Raw genomic sequence first — 22980 nt, 5'->3', positions numbered from 1 at the left:
TGTGACGAATTCTCTGGTACTAGAAAAACCCAATAACACGTGAGTCATTCTGCAGGTAACTTGCTGTGGTCACCTGCTTCTGGAGAACCTATCTTCTTGGGGCTACTCTTTCTTTCTTTCTTTTTTTTTTTTTTTTTTTTGCGTTTTTAACTTGTCTTCGAATTGTGGCATCACTTAATGTTCTTAGTTTCCTAGTCTCTGTGCCTTTAAATAGGAGTAGACATACCTACAATCACATACGTGGTTCACCAGAACTTTAAGTTTTAGAAATACTTGAGATAATTCAGTGAAGGGCATACCAAAGAAGAATTTACTGTTATGGGGTCATGAATATTTATATGTCAAGAGTTTAGTACAGTCTTTGCCTTACCAGCTAACAGGTACTGTGGAATTATCTCTATTTTCAGTCCAAAAAAGAGAGAAAGAAATGTGTTCAGAACTTCCTCAACCCTGATGGAGAAATTATTCCTCTTGTGTGAACAGATGAGTCCTCTCCTGGCAGCCCCTTCATGTAACCTCTAGTGAGTCCCTTGACACACGTCCCTCAAACAAAACAAAGAACCGTCCTTCCTCAATTTAGATTCAAGGAAATTGTAGTCTTTGAAAATTTAGTAGATATTAAAATGTGCAAGGAACTTTGTGTCTATAAGTAAATTGAGGTTGGGCTCTAAATTTAGATAATTATAAACAGGACTTTTTCTTCTATGAGAAAGTCCAGTGGGACATTTGAAAGACTTGCAGGATGCAGAGTAATTCTTTGTTATTGAAGACTGTCCTGTCCAGCGTGCGTGCCTGGCTCCAGTTTACCAAATGCCATTGTGATCATTGAAAACACCCAAAATGGCCCCTGGGGTGGTACCACTCCCAGTGAGAACTACTGGTCTAAAGCTGTTCTGCACTTCTTGTGCCACGTGGGGTCCTACCCAAGCTACAGTGCTCTTTTCTTCATGACTTAGCTTGGCACCGTGCTGCCCCTTCATGCTCTGGAACTGTTCTGCTTGAAGCACTTTCCAGATGGCTGGCTGATAGCTTCTGGGCAGGCTGAAATCTGTTCAGGTGGCTTCTAATTCTCCTGATTCCCCAGCCCCTTTCTTCAGATACATTTTACAGATTCTTCAAAAGTTATTGTGTATAAAAGGAATAGAACGGATAGGTAGTTTTCACTCCTTTTCACCACCTTTCTGATTGCAGAACTGGTTGTTGTTGAGGGTTTATTGACCGATGGGCTGTTTTTCGTTCTGTTGTCATCTCAGTTTCACAGCCATGTACTGACATTTGTCTGTTGCTCAGCATCCCTGTCACCACTTCTGATCATGACCGTCGTCACTGTTGCTGTTCTCTTTCTTTCGTTCCTCTTAACTTTACCAAAGTGTCTTTTATGATATGTTTCCACTCCGTCAGAGTATTTCTTTTCTTACAACTCATCAGTATCATGGTCCTCAGCCGTACTCTTAACGTTGCTGTAAACTCGGGGGTCGCTTCTTTAATATTAGTTTTTTTTTTTAACATTTTCTGTCTGATCATAGTATTTTTTAAAATTTATTTATTATTTATCTATTATTTATTTATGGCTGTGTTGGGTCTTCGTTTCTGTGCGAGGGGTTTCTCTAGTTGCGGCAAGCGGGGGCCACTCTTCATCCCGATGCGCGGGCCTCTCACTATCACGGCCTCTTTTGTTGTGGAGCACAGGCTCCAGACACGCAGGCTCAGTAGTTGTGGCTCTCGGGCCTAGTTGCTCCGCGGCATGTGGGATCTTCCGAGACCACGGCTCGAACCCGTGTCCCCTGCATTGACAGGCAGATTCTCAACCACTGCGCCACCAGGGAAGCCCTAATATTAGTTTTTTTAAATTCATGTTGTTTTTTGTTTACTCCTCTTTTATTCTATCTATACAAGAATAAGAAATATCTAAAAGAGTTGATCTAGCAAGCCCTAGTTTCTTTGTCATAGAAACCTCTAGTATGTAATGGTTATCACATTTACCACATGGACACAGCAGGACCTTGTCTTTCATTTGATATGACAGACAGTAGAGTCAGTACATGTTCTTGAGATGAGTGAAATGATGAAAGTTGTATTCTAATGACGTAAATTGTATTCATTCTGCAGGGGTTTTTTTGTGGATTTTTTTTTTTGAGAAAAATTGAATATTGATTCTACTTCAATATATGGAGCACTAAGGAAAATCGTTCAAGGTTTTACATATGCTGTTATCATCATCTTTACCAACTAGAGGAAATTTTCCTAATTGTTGACACATCAGAAATCCGTTAAAGGAAATAGATCAGATTTTGTTTTAAGTAGAAGATCACACTCCACTGCAGTGTCATGGGTGGCCTGGGCTGAGACCTGTCCAGGTCTCTGTGTGTGACCATGAGATGTATTCTAGCTTGAGACATCATCATAGCCAGTTGTTTTCTTTTTAAAATTATGCTATTTGTGTGTCTCTCTAGCCTTAGGACATCTGCCTTATATTACAGTTAGTCTTTTACTTATTCATCCCCCCTTTAGATAGGAAGCCCTAGGGATCGTCTTATGCGGTATTGTGCACTCATATTGCCTAGCACAGTGTGTTACACTTAATCAGTGATCAGTACATATTAGGAAATCGGCTCTGCTCCCGCTTCATCTTCTTATTAGAGCACAGCATCTTTGAATTTTACACTGTTTCTTTAATCACTTTCAAAGACTTTTAGACACTGGTTCAGTTAATGTAGCCTTTAAAAAAATTATAGAATGGTAGACTTTTATTGCTGGAAAGAATTTCTTAAAGAAATCACCTTTGGGCTTCCCTGGTGGCACAGTGGTTGAGAGTCTGCCTGCCGATGCAGGGGACGCGGGTTCGTGCCCCGGTCTGGGAAGATCCCACATGCCGCGGAGCGGCTGGGCCCGTGAGCCATGGCCGCTGAGCCTGTGCTCCACAACGGGAGAGGCCACAACAGTGAGAGGCCCGCGTACAGCAAAAAAAAAAGCAATCACCTTGGCCAACTTCATGTTTAACAGATGGGGAAACAGAAAACTAGAGACGTTAGTGACTTGCCCTAAATCATTAGCCAGTTAGTAACAGAACGAAATCAAGAATATAGGTTAAAGTTCTTCAGAAAGAGATTATTTTTCACTTATTAAAACTGACTGCTGCTTTCACAGTGACAGTTGTAGGCTAGTTCATTATTAATTCAACAAATATGTATTGACCATTTTTATGCACAAAATATATTAGACTTTAGCAGTGAGGTATATACAAAGAAAAAAATTATATTCTGAGAAGGATCTTAAATGGAGAGATTGAAAAATAAAGAAAGTGTAATGCATTTATAGATGGACAGTGACGGAGGGGGTAGTGAGAGGGGTGGCTGAGATGACCTGCATGAGTCACTGATGGGAAGAACGGCTGATGAACGCAGATGGAGAGCTAGGCCCACCCTTTGGTGCTGGGGCTGCTATTACCTTGATGGTTCCTGTCTGAAATCACACATTTCCCGGAATAAAAGAAACTGGGAACATTTGACAGCACACAATTCTGTGTGATGGTTTTATTAGGTCTTTTGGACTTAGTATATATACTACCTTATGTAAAACAATAAAAGCATGTAATACAATTTTAATAGCTTTAGTTTTATTAGAACAAAAATATAAAGATGCAAACCAAGGACGGTCACCATTAGGAAAAGTATTATTTTACGCCCAGACTGGCATCTATGGCTCTTCTTCTGTTTGGGCCCTCAAATGCCTGCAGCATGAAGTTCTCTTTAGTTTTGAATTGCTTTGAACATACTCAGCTCGAGTTATCATCTGGAGGGTGTTATGGTACTTCAGAGTTTTGGATTTCTGTGGATTTGAACTCCATAGTTGACTAAAGTTATTCAGTTTTTGGTGAGAGAACAGGATAAAAAAGGAGGAGAATTCATTGTGGAGGATAGTCTCCTATCTCCCCTTTAATCTTTCTCTTTAACTTCATTTCACTGAGTATTATAGAGATGATGTTCCCTGGAAATCACAGTAAAAACCAAAAAACTCAAAGTGTGTTTTCTCTTGACAGAAACTTCCTGTGAATAAATTCCATGAACCATGGATTTAAAATTATGCCTCCTCTGGGAACCATAGGATTTGCCTGAAGTTAGTAGTTGCTATATTCCACACTGCGTTTTTTTAGTACAGATATGAAAATAGTCCTGGATAGGAGGAAGAACGTTTGCTTGATTTCCTTGGTTAGGACATCAGCTGCGTTTGGTCTATCACAGCACAGCACATGCTGCCACCTTGCATTTGGTTGCTGCGTTCCAGCTCTGTCATAAAGCTGGATTTATCAGAATGACCACCTAGAGTTCATTGACAAGGTTCAGTAAGAGTTAAATGAAATATGTCCTTTAGTCAAGTATGTGATTTTTTTTCTGTAATGGTTGGTGCATTTTTGAAAATTACTTGGCAACTGGGGATATTTCATTAACATGTAATAGGATTTAGTGAATCATTTTTGAAATACATGACAGATGTTTGGGGCTTTAGCAGTTTATCATTTGGCAGTAAGGAGTAGTTTTCAGAATTCTTAGGAACCTCTTACACGAATACATTTTCATAAGGATGTAGATGTGTGTGATTGAGAGGAGCATGTATGTTCTCGATGTTGTGTCTCCTTGGCTCCATAAAATGCTGGAAATTATTTTTTTCATTTCTTCCTCTCTGTGGTATCAGTTTTTCTTCCCCAAACATTCTATAAAATATGTTTCTTTTAAAAATTTAAGAGAATAAAGGGGGGTTTTCCCTTGGAAATGGAAATATTCATTATTTTTGAGTATCACGGTAGCTCACTGGAGGTGATATACGTTACTGTAAAAGAGGATATAGGTATTGTATTAACTGGTATCTTATTCTGAGCATGGACATTTTTAATTTGCTTATGATATTTTGTTTGATTAGAAATCTTTTAGTAAATCTCTTTGTTGTGCTGTGACGCTCCTGTCATGGGTGATATTCCCAGATGCCATTAACACTGTGTTCTTTATCCCAGAGTGACATCACTAAATGCTCATTTAAGGGCCAGTTCCAGAATGCATACTTCCTCCTTTCCATAGCAGTCATTTTGTAGTTACTGCCCTATAGGACAAGTCTTTATCCATCTATCCATCCATCTATCATTAAAAGAGTCTGGTGTTACCTGCACTTAATTTTAGGAAGTGAAAGAAAAATAATTGGGACTTCCCTGGTGGCACAGTGGTTAAGATTTAGTATTAGTTGTTTTTTTTGTTTGTTTGTTTATACAGCAGGTTCTTATTACTCATCAGTTTTATACACATCAATGTATACATGTCAATCCCAATCGCCCAATTCAGCACACCACACCACCACCCCACCGCGGTTTTCCCCCCTTGGTGTCCATACGTTTGTTCTCTACATCTATGTCTCAACTTCTGCCCTGCAAACCAGTTCATCTGTACCATTTTTCTAGGTTCCACATACATGTGTTAATATATGATGTTTGTTTTTCTCTTTTTGACTTACTTCACTCTGTATGACAGTTTCTAGATCCATCCACGTCTCTACAAATGACTCAATTTCGTTCCTTTTTATGGCTGAGTAATATTCCATTGTATATATGTACCACAACTTCTTTATCCATTCATCTGTCGATGGGCATTTAGGTTGCTTCCATGACCTGGCTATTGTAAATAGTGCTGCACTGAACATTGGAGTACATGTGTCTTTTTGAATTATGGTTTTCTCTGGGTATATGCCCACTAGTGGGATTGCTGGATCATATGGTAATTCTATTTTTAGTTTTTTAAGGAACCTCCATACTGTTCTCTACAGTGGCTGTATCAATTTACATTCCCACCAACAGTACAAGAGGGTTCCCTTTTCTCCACACCCTCTCCAGCATTTGTTGTTTGTAGGTTTTCTGATGATGCCCATTCTAACTGGTGTAGTTTTGATTTGCAATTCTCTAATAATTAGTGATGTTGAGCAGCTTTTCATGTGCTTCTTGGCCATCTGTATGTCTTCTTTGGACAAATGTCTATTTAGGTCTTCTGACCATTTTTGGATTGGGTTGTTTGTTTCTTTAATATTGAGCTGCATGAGCTGTTTATATATTTTGGAGATTAATACTTTGTCCGTTGATTCGTTTATGAATATTTTCTCCCATTCTGAGGTTTGTCTTTTCGTCTTGTTTATGGTTTCCTTTGCTGTGCAAAAGCTTTTAAGTTTCATTAGGTCCCATTTGTTTATTTTTGTTTTTATTTCCATTACTCTAGGAGGTGGATCAAAAAAGATCTTGCTGTGATTTATGTCAAAGAGTATTCTTCCTATGTTTTCCTCTAAGAGTTTTATAGTGTCCGGTCTTACATTTAGGTCTCAAATCCATTTTGAGTTTAATTTTGTGTATGGTGTTAGGGAGTGTTCTAAGTTCATTCTTTTACATGTAGCTGTCCAGTTTTCCCAGCACCACTTATTGAAGAGGCTGTCTTTTCTCCATTGTATATCTTTGCCTCCTTTGTCATAGATTAGTTGACCATAGGTGCGTGGGTTTATCTCTGGGCTTTCTATCTTGTTCCATTGATCTGTGTTTCTGTTTTTGTGCCAGTACCATATTGTCTTGATTACTGTAGCTTTGTAATATAGTCTGAAGTCAGGGAGTCTGATTCCTCCAGCTCCATTTTTTTCCCTCAAGACTGCTTTGGCTATTCAGAGTCTTTTGTGTCTCCATACAAATTTTAAGATTATTTGTTCTAGTTCTGTAAAAAATGCCATTGGTAATTTGATAGGGATTGCATTGAATCTGTAGATTGCTTTGGGTAGTAGAGTCATTTTCACAATATTGATTCTTCCAATCCAAGAATATGGTATATCTCTCCATCTGTTGATATCATCTTTAATTTCCTTCATCAGTGTCTTATTGTTTTCGGCATACAGGTCTTTTGTTTCCCTAGCTTGGTTTATTCCTAGGTATTTTATTCTTTTTGTTGCAATGGTAAATGGGAGTGTTTCCATAATTTCTATTTCAGATTTTTCATCATTAGTGTACAGGAATGCAAGAGATTTCTGTGCATTAATTTTGTATCTTGCTACTCTGCCAAATTCATTGATTAGCTCTAGTAGTTTTCTGGTGGCATGTTTAGGATTCTCTATGTATAGTATCATGTCATCTGCAAACAGTGACAATTTTACTTCTTCTTTTCCAATTTGTATTCCTTTTATTTCTTTTTCTTCTCTGATTGCTGTGGCTAGGACTTCCAAAACTATGTTGAATGATAGTGGTGAGAGTGGGCACCTTTGTCTTGTTCCTGATCTTAGAGGAAATGCTTTCATTTTTTCACCATTGAGAATGATGTTTGCTGTGGGTTTGTCCTATATAGTGTTTATTATGTTGAGGTAGGTTCCGTCTATGCCCACTTTATGGAGAGTTTTTATCATAAATGGGTGTTGAATTTTGTCAAAAGCTTTTTCCGCATCTATTGAGATGATCATATGGTTTTTCTTCTTCAATTTGTTAATATGGTGTATCCCATTGCATCCCGGGGATAAATCCCACTTGATCATGGTGTATGATCCTTTTAATGTGTTGTTGGTTTCTGTTTGGTAGTATTTTGTTGAGGATTTTTGCATGTATATTCATCAGTGATATTGGTCTGTAATTTTCTTTTTTTGGAGTATCTTTGTCTGGTTTTGGTACCAGGGTGATGGTGGCCTCATCGAATGAGTTTGGGAGTGTTCCTTCCTCCACAGTTTTTTGGAAGAGTTTGACAAGGATGGGTGATAGCTCTTCTCTAAATGTTTGATAGAATTCACCTGTGAAGCCATCTGGTCCTGGACTTTTGTTTTTTGGAAGATTTTTAATCACAGTTTCAATTTCATTACTTGTGATTGGTCTGTTCATATTTTCTACTTCTTCCTGGTTCAGTCTTGGAAGGTTATACCTTTCTAAGAATTTGTCCATTTCTTCCAGGTTTTCCATTTTTTTGGAATAGAGTTGCTTGTAATAGTCTCTTAGAATGCTTTTTATTTCTGTGGTGTCTGTTGTAACTTCTCCTTTTTCATTTCTAATTTTATTGATTTGAGTCCTCTCCCTCTTTTTCTTGATGAGTCTGGCTAATGGTTTATCAATTTTGTTTATCTTCTCAAAGAACCAGCTTTTAGTTTTATTGATCTTGGCTATTGTTTTCTTTGTTTCTATTTCATTTATTTCTGCTCTGATCTTTCTGATTTCTTTCCTTCTGCTAACTTTGGGTTTTGTTTGTTCTTCTTTCTCTAGTTGCTTTACGTGTATGGTTTGATTGTTTATTTTAGATTGTTCTTGTTTCTTGAGGTAGGCTTGTATAGCTATAAACTTCCCTCTTAGAACTTCTTTTGCTGCATCCCATAGGGTTTGGATTGTCATGTTTTCATTTTCATTTGTCTCTAGGTATTTTTTGATTTCCTTTTTGATTTCTTCAGTGATTTCTTGGTTATTTAGTAATGTATTGTTTAGCCTCCATCTGTTTGTGTTTTTTACGCTTTTTTCCCTGTAATTCATTTCTAATTTCATAGCGTTGTGGTCAGAAAAGCTGCTTCATATGATTTCAGTTTTCTTAAATTTACTGAGGCTCGATTTGTGACCCACGATGTGATCTATCCTGGAGAATGTTCTGTGCGCACTTGAGAAGAAAGTATAATCTGCTGTTTTTGGATGGAATGTTCTATAAATATCAATTAAATCTATCTCTTCTATTGTGTCATTTAAAGCTTCTGTTTCCTTATTTATTTTCATTTTGGATGATCTGTCTGTTGGTGTAAGATTGGTGTCTATTGGTGTAAGTGAGATGTTAAAGTCCCCCACCATCATTGTGTTACTGTCGATTTCCTCTTTTATAGCTGTTAGCAGTTGCCTTATGTACTGAGGTGCTCCTATGTTGGGTGTATATATATTTATAATTGTTATATCTTCCTCTTGGATTGATCCCTTGATCATTATGTAGTGTCCTTCCTTGTCTCTTGTAACATTCTTTATTTTAAAATCTATTTTATCTGATATGAGTATAGGTACTCCAGCTTTCTTTTGATTTCCATTTGCATGGAATATCTTTTTCCATCCCCTCACTTTCAGTCTGTATGTGTCCCTAGGTTTGACGTGGGTCTCTTATAGACAGCATATTTGTGGGTCTTGTTTTTGTATCCATTCAGCAAGCCTGTGTCTTTTGGTTCAAGCATTTAATCTCTTCACGCTTAAGGTAATTATCGATATGTATGTTCCTATGACCATTTTCTTAATTGTTTTGATTTGTTATTGTAGGTCTTTTCTTTCTCTTGTGTTTCCTGCCCAGAGAAGTTTCTTTAGCATTTGTTGTTAAGCTGGTTTGGTGGTGGTGAATTCTCTTAGCCTTTGCTTGTTTGTAGAGCTTTTGATTTTTCCATCAAATCTGAATGAGATCTTTACCAGGTATAGTAATCTTGGTTGTAGGTTCTTCTCTTTCATCACTTTAAGCATACCATGCCACTCCCTTCTGGCTTGTAGTGTTTCTGCTGAGAAATCAACTGTTAACCTTCTGGGAGTTCCCTTGTATGTTATTTGTTGTTTTTCCCTTGCTGCTTTCAATAGTTTTTCTTTGTCTTTGAATTTTGTCAATTTGATTACTGTGTGTCTCGACGTGTTTCTCCTTGGATTTATCCTGTATGGGATTTGCTGTGCTTCCTGGACTTGGGTGGCTATTTCCTTTCCCATTTTAGGGAAGTTTTCAAGTATAATATCTTCAAATATTTTCTCTTCTCCTTTCTCTCTCTCTTCTCCTTCTGGGATCCCTATAATACGTATGTTGTTGTGTTTAGTGTTGTCCCAGAGGTCTCTTAGGCTGTCTTCATTTCTTTTCATTCTTTTTTCTTTATTCTGTTCTGCAGCAGTGAATTCCACCATTCTCTCTTCCAGGTCACTTATCCGTTCTTCTGCCCCAGTTATTCTGCTATTGATTCCTTCTAGTGTAGTTTTCATTTCAGTCATTGTATTGTTCATCTCTGTTTGTTTGTTCTTTAATTCTTCTAGGTTAAATATTTTTTGGATATTCTCGATCTTTGCCTCCACTGTTTTTCCGAGTTCCTGGATCATCTTCACTATCATTATTCTGAATTCTTTTTCTGGAAGGTTGCCTATCTCCACTTCATTTAGTTGTTTTTCTGGGGTTTTATCTTGTTCCTTCATCTGGTGCATAGCCCTCTCCCTTTTCATCTTGTCTGTCTTTCTGTGAATATGGTTTTTGTTCCACAGGCTGCAGGATTATAGTTCTTCTTGCTTCTGCTGTCTGCCCTCTGGTGGATGAGGCTATCTAAGAGGCTTGATGGGAGGGACTGGTGGTGGGTAGAGATGACTGTTGCTCTGGTGGGCAGAGCTCAGTAAAACTTTAATCCACTTGACTGCTGTTGGGTGGGGCTGTGTTCCCTCCCTGTTGGTTGTTTGGCCTGAGGCAACCCAACACTGGAGCTTACCTGGGCTCTTTGGTGGGGCTAATGGCCAACTGGGAGGGCTTATGCCAAGAGTACTTCCCAGAACTTCTGCTGCCAATGTCCTTGTCCCCACGGTGAGCCACAGCCACCCCCAGCCTCTGCAGCAGACCCTCCAACACTAGCAGGTAGGTCTGGTTCAGTCTCCTATGGGGTCACTGCTCCTTCCCCTGGGTCCCGATGCGCACACTACTTTGTGTGTGCCCTCCAAGAGTGGAGTCTCTGTTTCCCCCAGTCCTGTAGAAGCCCTGCAATCAATTCCCAGTAGCCTTCAAAGTCTGATTCTCTAGGAATTCCTCCTCCTGTTGCCGGACCCCCAGGTTGGGAAGCCTGATGTGGGGCTCAGAACCTTCACTCCAGTGTACTTCTGTGGTATAAGTGTTCTCCAGTCTGTGAGTCACCCACAAAGCAGTTACGGGATTTGATTTTACTGTGATTGCGCCCCTCCTACCATCTCATTGTGGCTTCTCCTTTGTCTTTGGATGTGGGGTATTTTTTTGGTAAATTCCAATGTCTTCCTGTCGATGATTGTCCAGCAGCTAGTTGTGATTCTGGTGTTCTCGCAAGAGGGAGTGAGACGTGCTCTTTCATTCTTAAAAGATTACCATTAAAATGAACAATAATTAGGAGAGCAGTTGTCCTTGACAAAATGGGAGGGGTTTCAAAATTCATGATAGTGCTGGAAAGTAAAGTCAAACAAACAAACGTGTGGGAGGAATCTCTGCTCAGTCAAAGCAGGGACTCTATATGATTATTTTGTATCCCTAGTGTAGTAGTGTGGTGAACAGGAGATTATCGAAGGCATTCCTTATTTAGTCATTCTGTGTCAAGGCTGAGTAAATATTTATTGAGCAAGCGTTGTAAGTCAGGCACGGTGTTCAGTGTTGGTACCAACTTGTGTGATACATGGTCCCTGCCCTTCTGGTTCTCCCAGTTTGGTAGGAGAGGCAAATGTGTAAATAGCTAACCACAGTTCATTACTCAGTAGTGTGTACAGAGTGTTCTGGAGGTACACAGGAGGTAGAGGTTGGGTTAAGGATAATGATTTCACAGAACAAGTCACATTCAAGCTTGGCTGGCCTGTCACCCATTATTTATAAATCAAGGTATTGGTCCTCTAGTCAAGGTCATGAGCCACACACTATGCCAGATGCTGAGGATATAGAGATGAATATGACATACTCCCTGCTTTCAGAAACAGGGATTTATAGAAGACAGATACATATACAGATGATTAAAATTCAACAAGGAGAGCTGTGAGTGGGATGCTGGCAGAGGGGGAAGAGAGACACAGAAAAGGAGAGCCTCACTTGGGCTGGGGAAGAAAGGGCTAGCAAAGACCACATGGGAGTGACCCTTGAGCTCAGGATGGGGGCTAGGAATTTTGTAAGCCAATAGTGGGTGGATTGGGGTCTGGTTTCAGGCAGAGGAACCTGATCTATGAAAATTTGGGGCATGATAGGGAATAGAATTCTTAGGAAAAACGGTGTAGCATGTGACAGAAGGTGAAGTTGGGAAGCATGTAACAGAAGGTGGAGCAGGATTTGGGACATCTGATGGGTAATGGAGAGTCATGCAGGAGGGAGTGTATTCATTAAAACACTTAGCTGCAAGCAACAGAGACCCAACTACGGTGACATAGATATAGGCACATAAAACAAACCAGGCAGGGCTTCCCTGGTGGCGCAGTGGTTGGGAGTCCGCCTGCCGATGCAGGGGACACGGGTTCGTGCCCCGGTCCGGGAAGATCCCACGTGCCGCGGAGCGGCTGGGCCTGTGAGCCATGGCCACTGAGCCTGCGCATCCGGAGCCTGTGCTCCGCAACGGGAGAGGACACAACAGTGAGAGGCCCGTGTACAGCAAAAAAAAAAAAAAAAAAGGAACCAGGCAAGTATTGCAGGGCTGGAGTAACAGCTTTAAAAGTCCTCAGAGTTCCTGGCTGAGTCTGTTTTTGGCCGTGCTGCACCTGGCTTTCTTCTTGAAGGTCCTGCATGGCTCAAGGCAGCTGTTGGAGCATCAGCCATTGTTTCTGCACTGAAGAAGGCAGAGGAGCGAATGAGGGCACGTGCCTTTGAAGTAATCATGTTATCGTAATTGTTAGCTTATAAGTCCCTAACAGAAAGACACCCTGTCATAGGATACATACGTTTGACCAGTGTTGAGAAATACTATTATTGCACTGTTTTTTAGGAATAAAGGAACCCAATTTTTAAAGAGTAATTTTTTTTAGTATAAATGTGAAGTTGCCGGCTGCATGCATGACAGAATGGATTCCTAAGTTGCTTCCTACTTAACAGAATAAGTGCCTTGTCATCACTGGGTTTGCATAACCTGACACGTGGATCGGATTTCAGGATGTACATGAAATGAGTACTGTGGCAAAATGAAAAACTCCTTTAAAAAAAAAATGAGTTAATCAAGTCTTAATGCCAGTCTGGATTTTGCATTCTGTTAACCTGGCTTCGAGATATTTTTGTCATCTGGGGAACCTGCTTCCTGTGTCCTGTTGAAGCAGAAGGGGGCAGCAGAGAAATCAGTTGGAAAGTCAACAGCCTGGTTTGCTTCCTTCTAATAGAAGTGGTTGTACCATGTAAATATGCTGAAGGAAATGAATGTTGAAATTAATACCTTTTATTTATTTAAACCTAAAAATTATTAGAAAAAATTAAAATAACATGATTTAGATTTCTACTTGTCAGTTTTAGCTTAGTTATACAGATGTTGCAAAGTAGATATAGTATTTGTGGGTTTTGTTGTTGTTCTAAAATCTGACAAGCAAATGTGGACTGTGTTATTTAATGCAGTCCTGCTTTCGATGAGGCTTGTTCCCCACAAGATATCCTGTGTGTTTATAGAAAAGCAGATGCTCCAATGGGTTTTGGTGGTTTATTTTAATATGTTTATCCTTTGGAGTTAGAGTTTCTAAGGAAAACCATTTCATTTCTTGTTAAAACAAAGGGGAACTTAATGCCGTTTGACCAAATTTTGATTTTTAGAGTTAGAGATCTAATTTTTTGTTGTTTTATTTAAAAAATATTGCCTGCATAAAATTTTTTTTTTCCTATTTGTTGCAAGGAATGAGGTCTAAGCTGACTGATTGTTTTCATGCCCTTGACCTTTGAAAATATGCTTACCAAATTAATTGAAGCAATACTATTTTTCTGTAAAGGATGACTGAAGTCCTGTCAATGGGCCTAGCTAACTAGTTTTATTTACTGTGTATGAAATCTATTCTTGTTTCTCATTAATATTTGATATATTTTCCCTATGATGAAGGACGGTAAAACAGCACAGCTAAGGGCTTCTCTCTGAAAGAAAAGATATACCATCAAAATACCATCACTCTGGTATTTTGATGCATTCTGTGTTTAAGATAAAGAACAGCGTATAGTGCTTAACAAGTAACTAGTACTTCTTTTCTCTGGTTTATAAGTGAAAAGAGGAATCATAAAGTTTTACAGGATCTCCCTCTGCAAGGGAACCAATGAAGATAAAGCTGCAATTCTGTTCTAAATCTATTATGTGTGCTGTTTTTATATTGTGGTAAATTTAACCTATTGATTTCGTTGTTACAGCCCTATTTTATAAGATAAACTGTGAAGGAAGTGGCCTCAATTGAGAACTGTTAGTTGTGCTCTGAAGGTTACGATGTAAACCATGGCCTACTGTCAAACAGAAAGTGTGTGTGTATGGTGTGTGTGTGTGTGTGTGTGTGTGTGTGTGTGTGTGTGTGTGTCTGAATCTCAAGGTGCTTTATGCGTAGGATTACAGTTCATTCTTACTGACGGCTCTTAGTGGCTCATCTGGTCCATCTCCTCTTTTTTTTTTTTTTTTTTTTTGCGGCACGCGGGCCTCTCACTGTTGTGTCCTCTCCCGTTGCGGAGCACAGGCTCCGGACGCACAGGCTCAGTGGCCATGGCTCACAGGCCCAGCCGCTCCGCAGCATGCGGGATCCTCCTGGACCAGGGCACGAACCCGCGTCCCCTGCATCGGCAGGTGGACTCTCAACCACTGCGCCACCAGGGAAGCCCGGTCCATCTCCTCTTAATCCGAGTCCTTCTCATTCTCTCCCTGTGTGGAAGGTGTCATTTGGTAAGAGCTAAGTGTTCAGAAGTAATGGGTCTGACTTCATCAAGGAACAGTTGTTACCTTTGTGGTCATCTGTGACCCCAGACCACATCCTTGACCACACTATGGGACAGCTGTCTAGTGCAAATGTGCTGACACCAGACTGCTCTTTCCTCTCAGGTGTATTTTATCTCTTGAAGTCACAGGTCACTGAGCTCTTTCCCGTTTTAGTTTTTTTTTTAAATTATTTTTTCTGTCTGTGTTCTATTTTGGATATTTTCTATTGCTGTGTCTTCAAGTTACCCTCCATGAATCTCATCCAGTGCATTTTTTTAAAATAAATTTATTTATTATTTTTTTTTTTTTTGGCTGCCTTGGGTCTTCATTGCTGCACGCAGCTTTCTCTAGTTGCAGCGAGCTGGGGCTACTCTTCGTTGCGGTGCATGGGCTTCTCATTGCGGTGGCTTTTCTTGTTGAGGAACTGGGGCTCTAGGCGCGCAGACTTCAGTAGTTGTGGCAGGTGGGCTCAGTAGTTGTGGCGCACAGGCTTAGTTGCTCCGCGGCATGTGGGATCTTCCCGGACCACGGCTCGAACCCATGTCCCCTGCATTGGCAGGCGGATTCTTAACCACTGCGCCCCCAGGGAAGCCCCCTCATCCAGTGCATTTTTCACCTCAGACGTTGTGGTTTTCATCTCTAGGAGTTTGATTTGGGTCTTTTTTTAATATCTTCCTTGTGTCTAATTTCTTGAACATATGGAATACAATTATAATATCTCTTAGTGTCCTTGTCTGTTCATGCTAACATCTGCGTTGGTTCTGGGTCTATTTCAATTGATAGCTTTTTTCTTCCTCGTGGATTGTATCTTCCTGATTCTATCTATGCCTAATAATGTTTCAATGCAGGCTAGACATCCATTATTTTACCTTTTGGAGTGATGGATATATTTGTATTCCCTCAAATTATTCTCGAGCTGTTTTTCTGGAACATAGTTAAGTTACCTGGAAACAGTCTGATTTTGAGGAGTCTTGCTTTCAAGATTTACAGGGTGGTACCAGAGCAATGTCTGGTCTTGGTTAAGTTACTGTAGCAAGACTCTCCGAGTCCTTTTCCAGTGCCCTGTGAATCTTGAGGTTTTCTCCTTGGGCTGATGGGAGCAGATTTTTGGCCTTGCTTGACTGCCTGGTACTGTTACCTCCAATCCTTTCAGTTGGTGTGTACCCAGGCTAGGGTAGTGTCTTCATGTGCCTGTGCTGATCAGTACTGTGTTGAGTCCTGAAGGGTGAGCAATGGCAGATTTGTAGATTTCCCACTGTGCAGTTTTTTCCTCTCCGGCGTTCTGACCTGGGAGGTCTAGCCCTTTTGGTCTCCTTCTACACTCAACTTCATCATCTTCTCTCAAGGAATCCACCAGGCTTCCCTCTTCTTGCACCATAACTCTCTTCAGTAAACTGGGGCCATCTTTTTGTTCTTTTCCCGTCTCTCAGTGATTCGGGTTTTCATCTCCTAATGTTCAGTGTCATGAAAACTTTTTTTTTTCATATTTTTCATATACTTTGTCCAGGTTTTTTATTGTTTCATGTGAAAGGGTAGATCCAGTTCTTATTACTCCATCTGGGCCGGTAAGTGGAGTTTCTCTGTCTAAATTCTTAATGCCATGCCCTGTTCAGAGCCCATCTGAACTTAGTGTTTTTTCTCTCCTCTTGATAATGGAGTTATGTTAGTAGTGGTATAAGTTTAAGATATAGGTCCCACCATGGAAAACTACACAGCATCCCCAAGAAGTCCCAACCCCATGCTGCCTAGTGGACTCCTCTTCCTTTTGTGGGTTCCTAAACAGGTTTACAGGGAGTGCCAAGGGGATGGCCAAGTCTCTGCCTATTGATGGTGACTCAGCATGGAGTGGACATTCTGAAAAAGAGCAGACGGAGGTGGTCAGTTCTAAGCAAATATGTTTATTATTCCCCACAGACTCTTTTTAAAACGTTCAAGAATGAGATTGTAAGTTGCCGTACTTTTAAAGTCTCTCTGTGTGCCAGTCTTGACCGTACAGGTGCTGAAGATACAGGGTGAGTGAGAAGCAGATGTCCTAGTCCATGGGAAGCTCTGTCTATGGGAGAAACAAATACGCAGATAGGCAATTGTAATAAAATGTGATAAGCTGTGGCTTTTCTATTTAAAGACCTAGGCAACAGAGACAGTCTCTGTCGTTCCTTGCACCATTTTAGCATAAGCTGAGCAATACCAGCCATCCTGGTGCTTTAATGTACTTTGGATTTCTCGGTGAAAACAAAGTTCTCTATTTTATCATTTATCAACAAACCATCAAAGAGCAAAAAAATACTTTAGACATTTCTTCTTACCAAGCCTGTCTCCGGGTGACACTTTTTATCAATTTACTAATTTGTAGTCATCTGTGTAGAATTTGCTGTTTGTTTATATAATTTTTCAGATTGGTGACGAGTTTTATTCTGTTTACCATGTACAGCATTTCTAAGCCTTGATCTTTCAATATGTATTCTCTTTGGCAGCAATTCTAGTGGAAAAAATAGGATTGTCTCTTTTTATTAAATCTCTTCTATTTTCTATAAAACAACTGTGAGATGTTGGGTTCGCATTGGTATTTTAACCTGTGCTTTAAGAAGCAGAACTATTTCTGTAAAAATACATTACAGAAGCATTGCTATTCTCCAGGATATTATTAAATGAAATTGTTTCTTTTCCAGGTATATTTGAAAAAGTACATTAGTATACCTAGCTTTTAATTTTCTTTGTTTTGTCTTTTGATACCAAAACAAACAAACAAAATAGTACTTCTCAAAGCTTGGGTTTTCAAAGCACACATAATCCACAATATAAATTTTTCAGTAGCCTTGTCTTACGTTGCACATGAAGGAAGAAACACTGGACCTATTTAGCTCTGATCCTTTTCTTGGTAGCAATCTATGTATATCGTCATTTCTCTTAAAGAAACCTAATTATTAACCTAATTTAGTAGACTCTAGTAAAGAATTGATTTGGGAGAAACAAAATAAAGTAATGCAATGGTACAGTCATTGTAGAACCGAAAATTTAACATAGATTTATTAGAACATTTGACCACTTTTAAATTGCTTCCAAAATTGACCAATTTTGAATTTTTTCACAATAGTCAATGGAAGTCCTAGAGAAAACAGCTCAAATTTTGGCAACAACAAGGAAATGAGGGTTGGCTCCTCTTTCTGCCTGGTAATTTATCTTATCTTTTGAAGAATAAACTCATAAGGGTAAATTTGGCAGTGTTTATAAATGCAGTACAGCCTTAATCCTAGGGTAACTTAGTAATCAGCAATTTTAAGTGTGTAGGGAGTATGCACCCACTCTATCCAGGGTAAACATTCCTTATTGAAGACTACGGAATCCTTTCCTAAGCATAGTATAGTACAAGAAATATTCCTCCAAAACTAACTTCTGTGCAGTATGTATAAATTAAGAGCTGGTTAATAAGCAGCTCTTGATGGCCTATCTTGTATTAGCCATAAACTGAGCAGACCTGTTGCTAACTATATTGTTCACCCTACATAGTAAAATAATGTGGGAAAAAGTACTGTCATTGATCCCCTCCAGATGGATGGCTGTGATTGTGATATTACATAAACGAGCAGAATGCTGTGGGGATGCAAAGAGGAAGTCCACTGTTTTGGTGACTGTTGGGCACTCCTCCTTGTCAAGAGGAGCCCTGAAGGCTTCCCTGGTGGCTCAGTGGTTGAGAGTCCGCCTGCTGATGCAGGGGACACGGGTTCGTGCCCCGGTCTGGGAAGATCCCACGTGCTGCGGAGCGGCTGGGCCCGTGAGCCATGGCCGCTGAGCCTGCGCGTCCGGAGCCTGTGCTCCACGACGGGAGAGGCCACAGCAGTGAGAGGCCCGCGTAACGCTAAAAAAAAAGTGGAGCCCAGAAAGAAGGATCACACATGAGCTGTATAGAGACATTACCCACATGAAGGAAACCAGTCCTCCTGATGTAGAGGAGCTTATATAGAGGAATGATAGATATGGAGCTCAAGTAAACTTGTTCTTGAGCAAAGCTATCCAGAAGAGTGTTAAGGAAAAGCAAAAGATTCTTCAGGCTGCACTGAATTCTGTCACCGTAGGCATTCCTTGTTTGTGTGGTGTGGAAGGAACCTCTGCTTGCCCAATGTGGCTTTTTCCAGCTGCACTGGCCCACGTGGATTGCCTTCAAGATCATTTGCTCTTGAGTCAAAATAAGAGGGAGGGCATTCAACTTAGGAAACGTTAAGATGGGTATAACATTGGTAGAACACTGGTTATTATGGCTGGGATCACTTAGAGAGAGCGTCAGTGGTGAAAACACCTAGATTCTCTTCTTTGGGCGTTAAAACTTCTTAATGAGCTAATAGGGGGGTATGAAAGCTCCAGGCATGTCTCTATCATATGAATACCATGCTCGAATATGATGCTGTGCTCAAATGCTATGCTGGGTGAGGGTCTTTGGCGAGGCTTAATGTCATTTCTGTTGTATTTTATATTTGTTTCTCTTTGTGAGAGGATATGGTGATGTATCTCTTGGACAACGAAAGAGGAAACATCCTAATGAAAGGTTCTTTCTTAAATTTGTATTGGAAAAATGTCTAATATTATAACATCTTAATTTTCATAGTTTAGAATCCTTACCTGGAATGGTAGTAGTTTAGAACTGGAAGGGACCTAAGCGATTCTCTGACTGGACTCTTATTTTACAGAGAAGAGATTGAGCCCCCCAAACGTTAACTGACTTGTCCAAGGCCACACGTCTAGAGACTAAGCCAAGACAGAACCTGACTTCTGATTTCTAGACCCATGACCCTTCCTCAGTGGGGTGTGATTCGCAGTTTCTGTTTACTTGCTGCTGAGGTCTGCCACCTCTGGGAGTCTGTCTACCCTGGAGTAGGTGTGCATTGCCGAGTGAGAAACAGCTTGGATGTGTGTCCTGTTGTGGCTGCAGTTGGAGCTCTGACTATATGAAGGCATCACCACCCCTTGTTTTGTGTCCTGCTCCTACTCTTATCCTAAGAGGCCTGCCTTCCTGTGGCATTTAATGGGGAGTCCTGGGACCTTGCAAGAAAGCACTTACTCCTGTGCCCTCGCCCGAGGCTCTGCTTCCTCTTCCGTGCTCCCAGGTGGCAAAATGACATCCTCACCGTGAGGCTCGGCCTCTTTCCACCTGATCAGCAGCCTGGTATGCATCTGTAGCCTCAGGAGACATTTATTTTAGCGAAGAAAACAAACTTGGAGACCTGGGCATCTATAATCAGTGGTTCGGTTGTAAGGGAGAACTTGGTAAGAGAGCTCTATTCATGGTTTGTTGAGAGCTGGATGTGTGAGGCTATCAATGAAACCTGAATTTTTTTTAGTGTGGGTTAACGACTTTCCTGGAGGCGAGCAAACAATTAATGTTTTCTTGACCATACAGAGATTTCAGCTGAAGAGAGAGATTGAAACAAATTCTTCTGCTTCTTAGAACACATTATATTTATGTTTTTAGAATAAAAGCTGACCTTAAGCTTAAAAATAAGTTTGTCAGAAACCAGTCCTGTTTTCCCTTGAGCTAACTTCAAACCTCAAATGCATTGCGAACTGCGAAGTGACCGCTGTGGAGCCAGCCCTAGAGGCTGATGCAGTGAATCGTAAAGAATCCCTTTATAAACAGCCTCCGATTCCGGCTCTTTCCAGGACTATAATAGTATTTCTTTATCAGGCCCAGGATAATTTTATCTTTCTAACGTGGTACGGTACCATCCTAATAGGCAGTAATTTCCTTTATTAGACTTGTATTTAGGATGGATTAGTAATTCTTCTAGTTTATTCAGCAGATTTTTATCAAATATATTCTTTGTGTCGCATGTCGTGCTAGGTTCTGGGAGATGACTAAGAAATGGCCTTTTTCTAGGAAGAGAAAAGACAAATAAAATTACGCCAGTATACTGAATACGGTTTTGTGGCATATGCAGAGTATTACAGCTGCACAGGGCCAGATGTTAAATCTGCCCGGAGCCAAGGAAGACTACACAGAAGAGACTACACAGAAGACAGCACATTAGAAGAAGGAGAAAGAACTAGCTGGGCAAGGCCGAGGGGAAGGGGCCTTCTAAGGAGAGGGAACAGCATGTACAAAGCACTGGCTGCTTGATAGAGTGTGGGGTGGTCTGTCAACACTGAGTTCAGTCTGATTGCTTCTGTGGAAGCTTGCTTGGGGGAAATAAAGCCAGTATTTGCTTTGCTGGTTGGGCTGCGCTGTACTAGTTAGTTTGAACTTCAGCCTCTACCCATCAGGAACTGTTGGAGGCTTTTAAGAAAGGGAGTGAAATCAGATTCTTGTTGGTGGAAAATATTTTAGTAGATGACTAGTAAATAACGAAGGGTGTGTCTGCTGGAAGTCAGGGCGCAGGTGGAGAAGCATTTATAACAGAAGGTGTAGGGTATATGTTAAGAAGCAGGCGGTGGCTGCGATGTCAGAACCAGTTTGGATGATGTTTTAGAGGGAGATCTGGAACTCAGTAAAGCAAGGAACTTAGAAGAGGTGAACTTTAGAGACTAGGTTAATGTTGATGGCATTAATTATGGGAGGGCATAATCTCTGTGATTGTTGAGGTTGTTATTAAGGTTGTTTTCTGGGATTCCTGCATTCATAGCTAACCTGTGACCCTCCTTGGCATAGCTCTTGTGCTGTTTGTATTGTCATCGTCAGTTGTTCCCCTGGACCATAAACTGCTTGAGGTCAGGGACCAGTTTCACTTTGTTGTTGCTGTTGTTACTGCAGCACCTGGTACGGTGTTTGGTGTGTAGTAGGTGCTTGGTAAGTACTTGGATGTTTTGATGGACGCATCAGCCGCCTGCATAAGGAATTCCTCTCTTGAATTTTTCCTTTGCCCAAGATTTTTGTTTCTTGTCAGAAACAAGGCTAGCTAGTTCTAAAAGTCAGTTATAATTTTCAGTGTATGAGCCAGTTTCTCTGGACTTGCATTTTCCAGAAACTGCCCAGGCTTCTTAGATCTGACTGTTTCCTTGTTGACAACTCACTAAAGTTCTTATTGTTTAGAGATTACATGATAAAGTGGAGATATATATATATATATATATATACATACATATATATATAGGGGCCCAGGACAGGCAGCCCCAAAATATGCCTCAATGGCATATTGATTATTTTGAATTAGAGTTACTTAAGAAGCAGCCAATGCAAGAGGGACACTCTGACCTTCCTCTCTGTCCCCCTGAAAGCAGGAAATAAATCTGTCATGTGAAAGGTACACTCTGGACATCTGAAGGTAGAAGGATACCCCTTATTGCCAGATATAGGGACTTTGGGGCCAAGAGTCCTGTATAAACAAACCTATTACTTCTTTAATTTACTACCCCAAGCCCAAACTCTGTTTAGATTCTTCACTAAGTAAGCACCCAAAGCCTAGGTTTCTTTGTCCTGTTGATTCCTCATAAATTTATGTTTGTTTGTCTGAAAAGTATAAAAACTGCCTGCTTTGGTGACATCATAGGTCCTATTTCCATGAGACCTCATGCACATGAATTAAAATTTGTTTCTCTTCTGTTAATCTGTATTGTGTCAATTTTATTATTAGTCTAGCCACAAGAGCTCAAGAAAGGCCGGGTGGGGGGGTGGATTTCCTTCTACCTGAAATATACGTGTGTGAATATATACATACATTTTTTTTTTCATCATTAACGTTGGCTACTTGAACCTATGACTCTGTGATATAAACTAATTCTTTTCTAGATTTGTTTATTTGGGAGTTTTTTTAAAAAACAGTCTTATGTTTATGGTCTTGAGTTAAATACACTTATAATCGCTGTAGGGGGTTCCCATGGCATGGCCACAGCCGGAGGTCTGGTGGGCTTTTGTAAATGGCATTTGGAAGAATGATTAGTTTGCCAAAGCATTAGCCGTCTTTTGTATTGTTTCCATCTGTTTTTTGTCTAAAGAGACAAGTGTTGGAATTTTATTTATTTAACGAACTTTGTTTGAGTTAGCTAATTTTCCCACTGAGAATTCTGAGGGGAGTCATGAGCATTTATTGCAAGGAATTACTCTATCCAGTTCTTGCTTGGCAGGGCAGAGGCAGGGCTATCACTTTTACGGCGATCAAACACCTGATATTTTGATCTTTTCTGTGACTAAATTTTAAGAATTTGCGTACTTGCTTGATTCTGGTATAAGGCTATATATTTATTTAAGTTATTTTATTTAATTATAGTTGATTTTCAATGTGTTAATCTCTACTGTACAGCAGAGTGATTCAGTTATATATCTAGGCATTCTTCTTCAGATTCTTTTCCATTACGGTTTATCACAGGATATTGAATATAGTTCCCTGTGTTATACAGTACGACCTTGTTGTTTATCCATCTTATATATAATAGTTTGTATCTGCTAATCCCAAACTCCCAATCCAT

General features: G+C 40.2%; 1 protein-coding gene across 4 annotated transcripts in view; it reads left to right on the top strand.

The window, feature by feature from the left end:
• Positions 1-22980, top strand: part of SMYD3 (SET and MYND domain containing 3) — a 714589-nt gene that overhangs the window by 383352 nt on the left and 308257 nt on the right. Inside the window, exon 1 of one of the 4 annotated variants that reach the window (XM_067729543.1) lies at positions 12898-13054. The exons of the other annotated variants lie outside the window; for them this stretch is intronic. The gene's annotated coding sequence lies outside the window, so the exon portion shown is untranslated. Of the gene's footprint in view, positions 1-12897; positions 13055-22980 lie in introns of those variants that run through there. 4 annotated transcript variants of the gene reach the window in all.

Source organism: Pseudorca crassidens, chromosome 2 (assembly GCF_039906515.1).
Source record: "Pseudorca crassidens isolate mPseCra1 chromosome 2, mPseCra1.hap1, whole genome shotgun sequence".
Taxonomy (NCBI): Eukaryota; Metazoa; Chordata; class Mammalia; order Artiodactyla; family Delphinidae; genus Pseudorca; species Pseudorca crassidens.
Note: the sequence above shows the minus strand (reverse complement) of the source record. Positions and strands in the feature narration are given on the sequence as shown.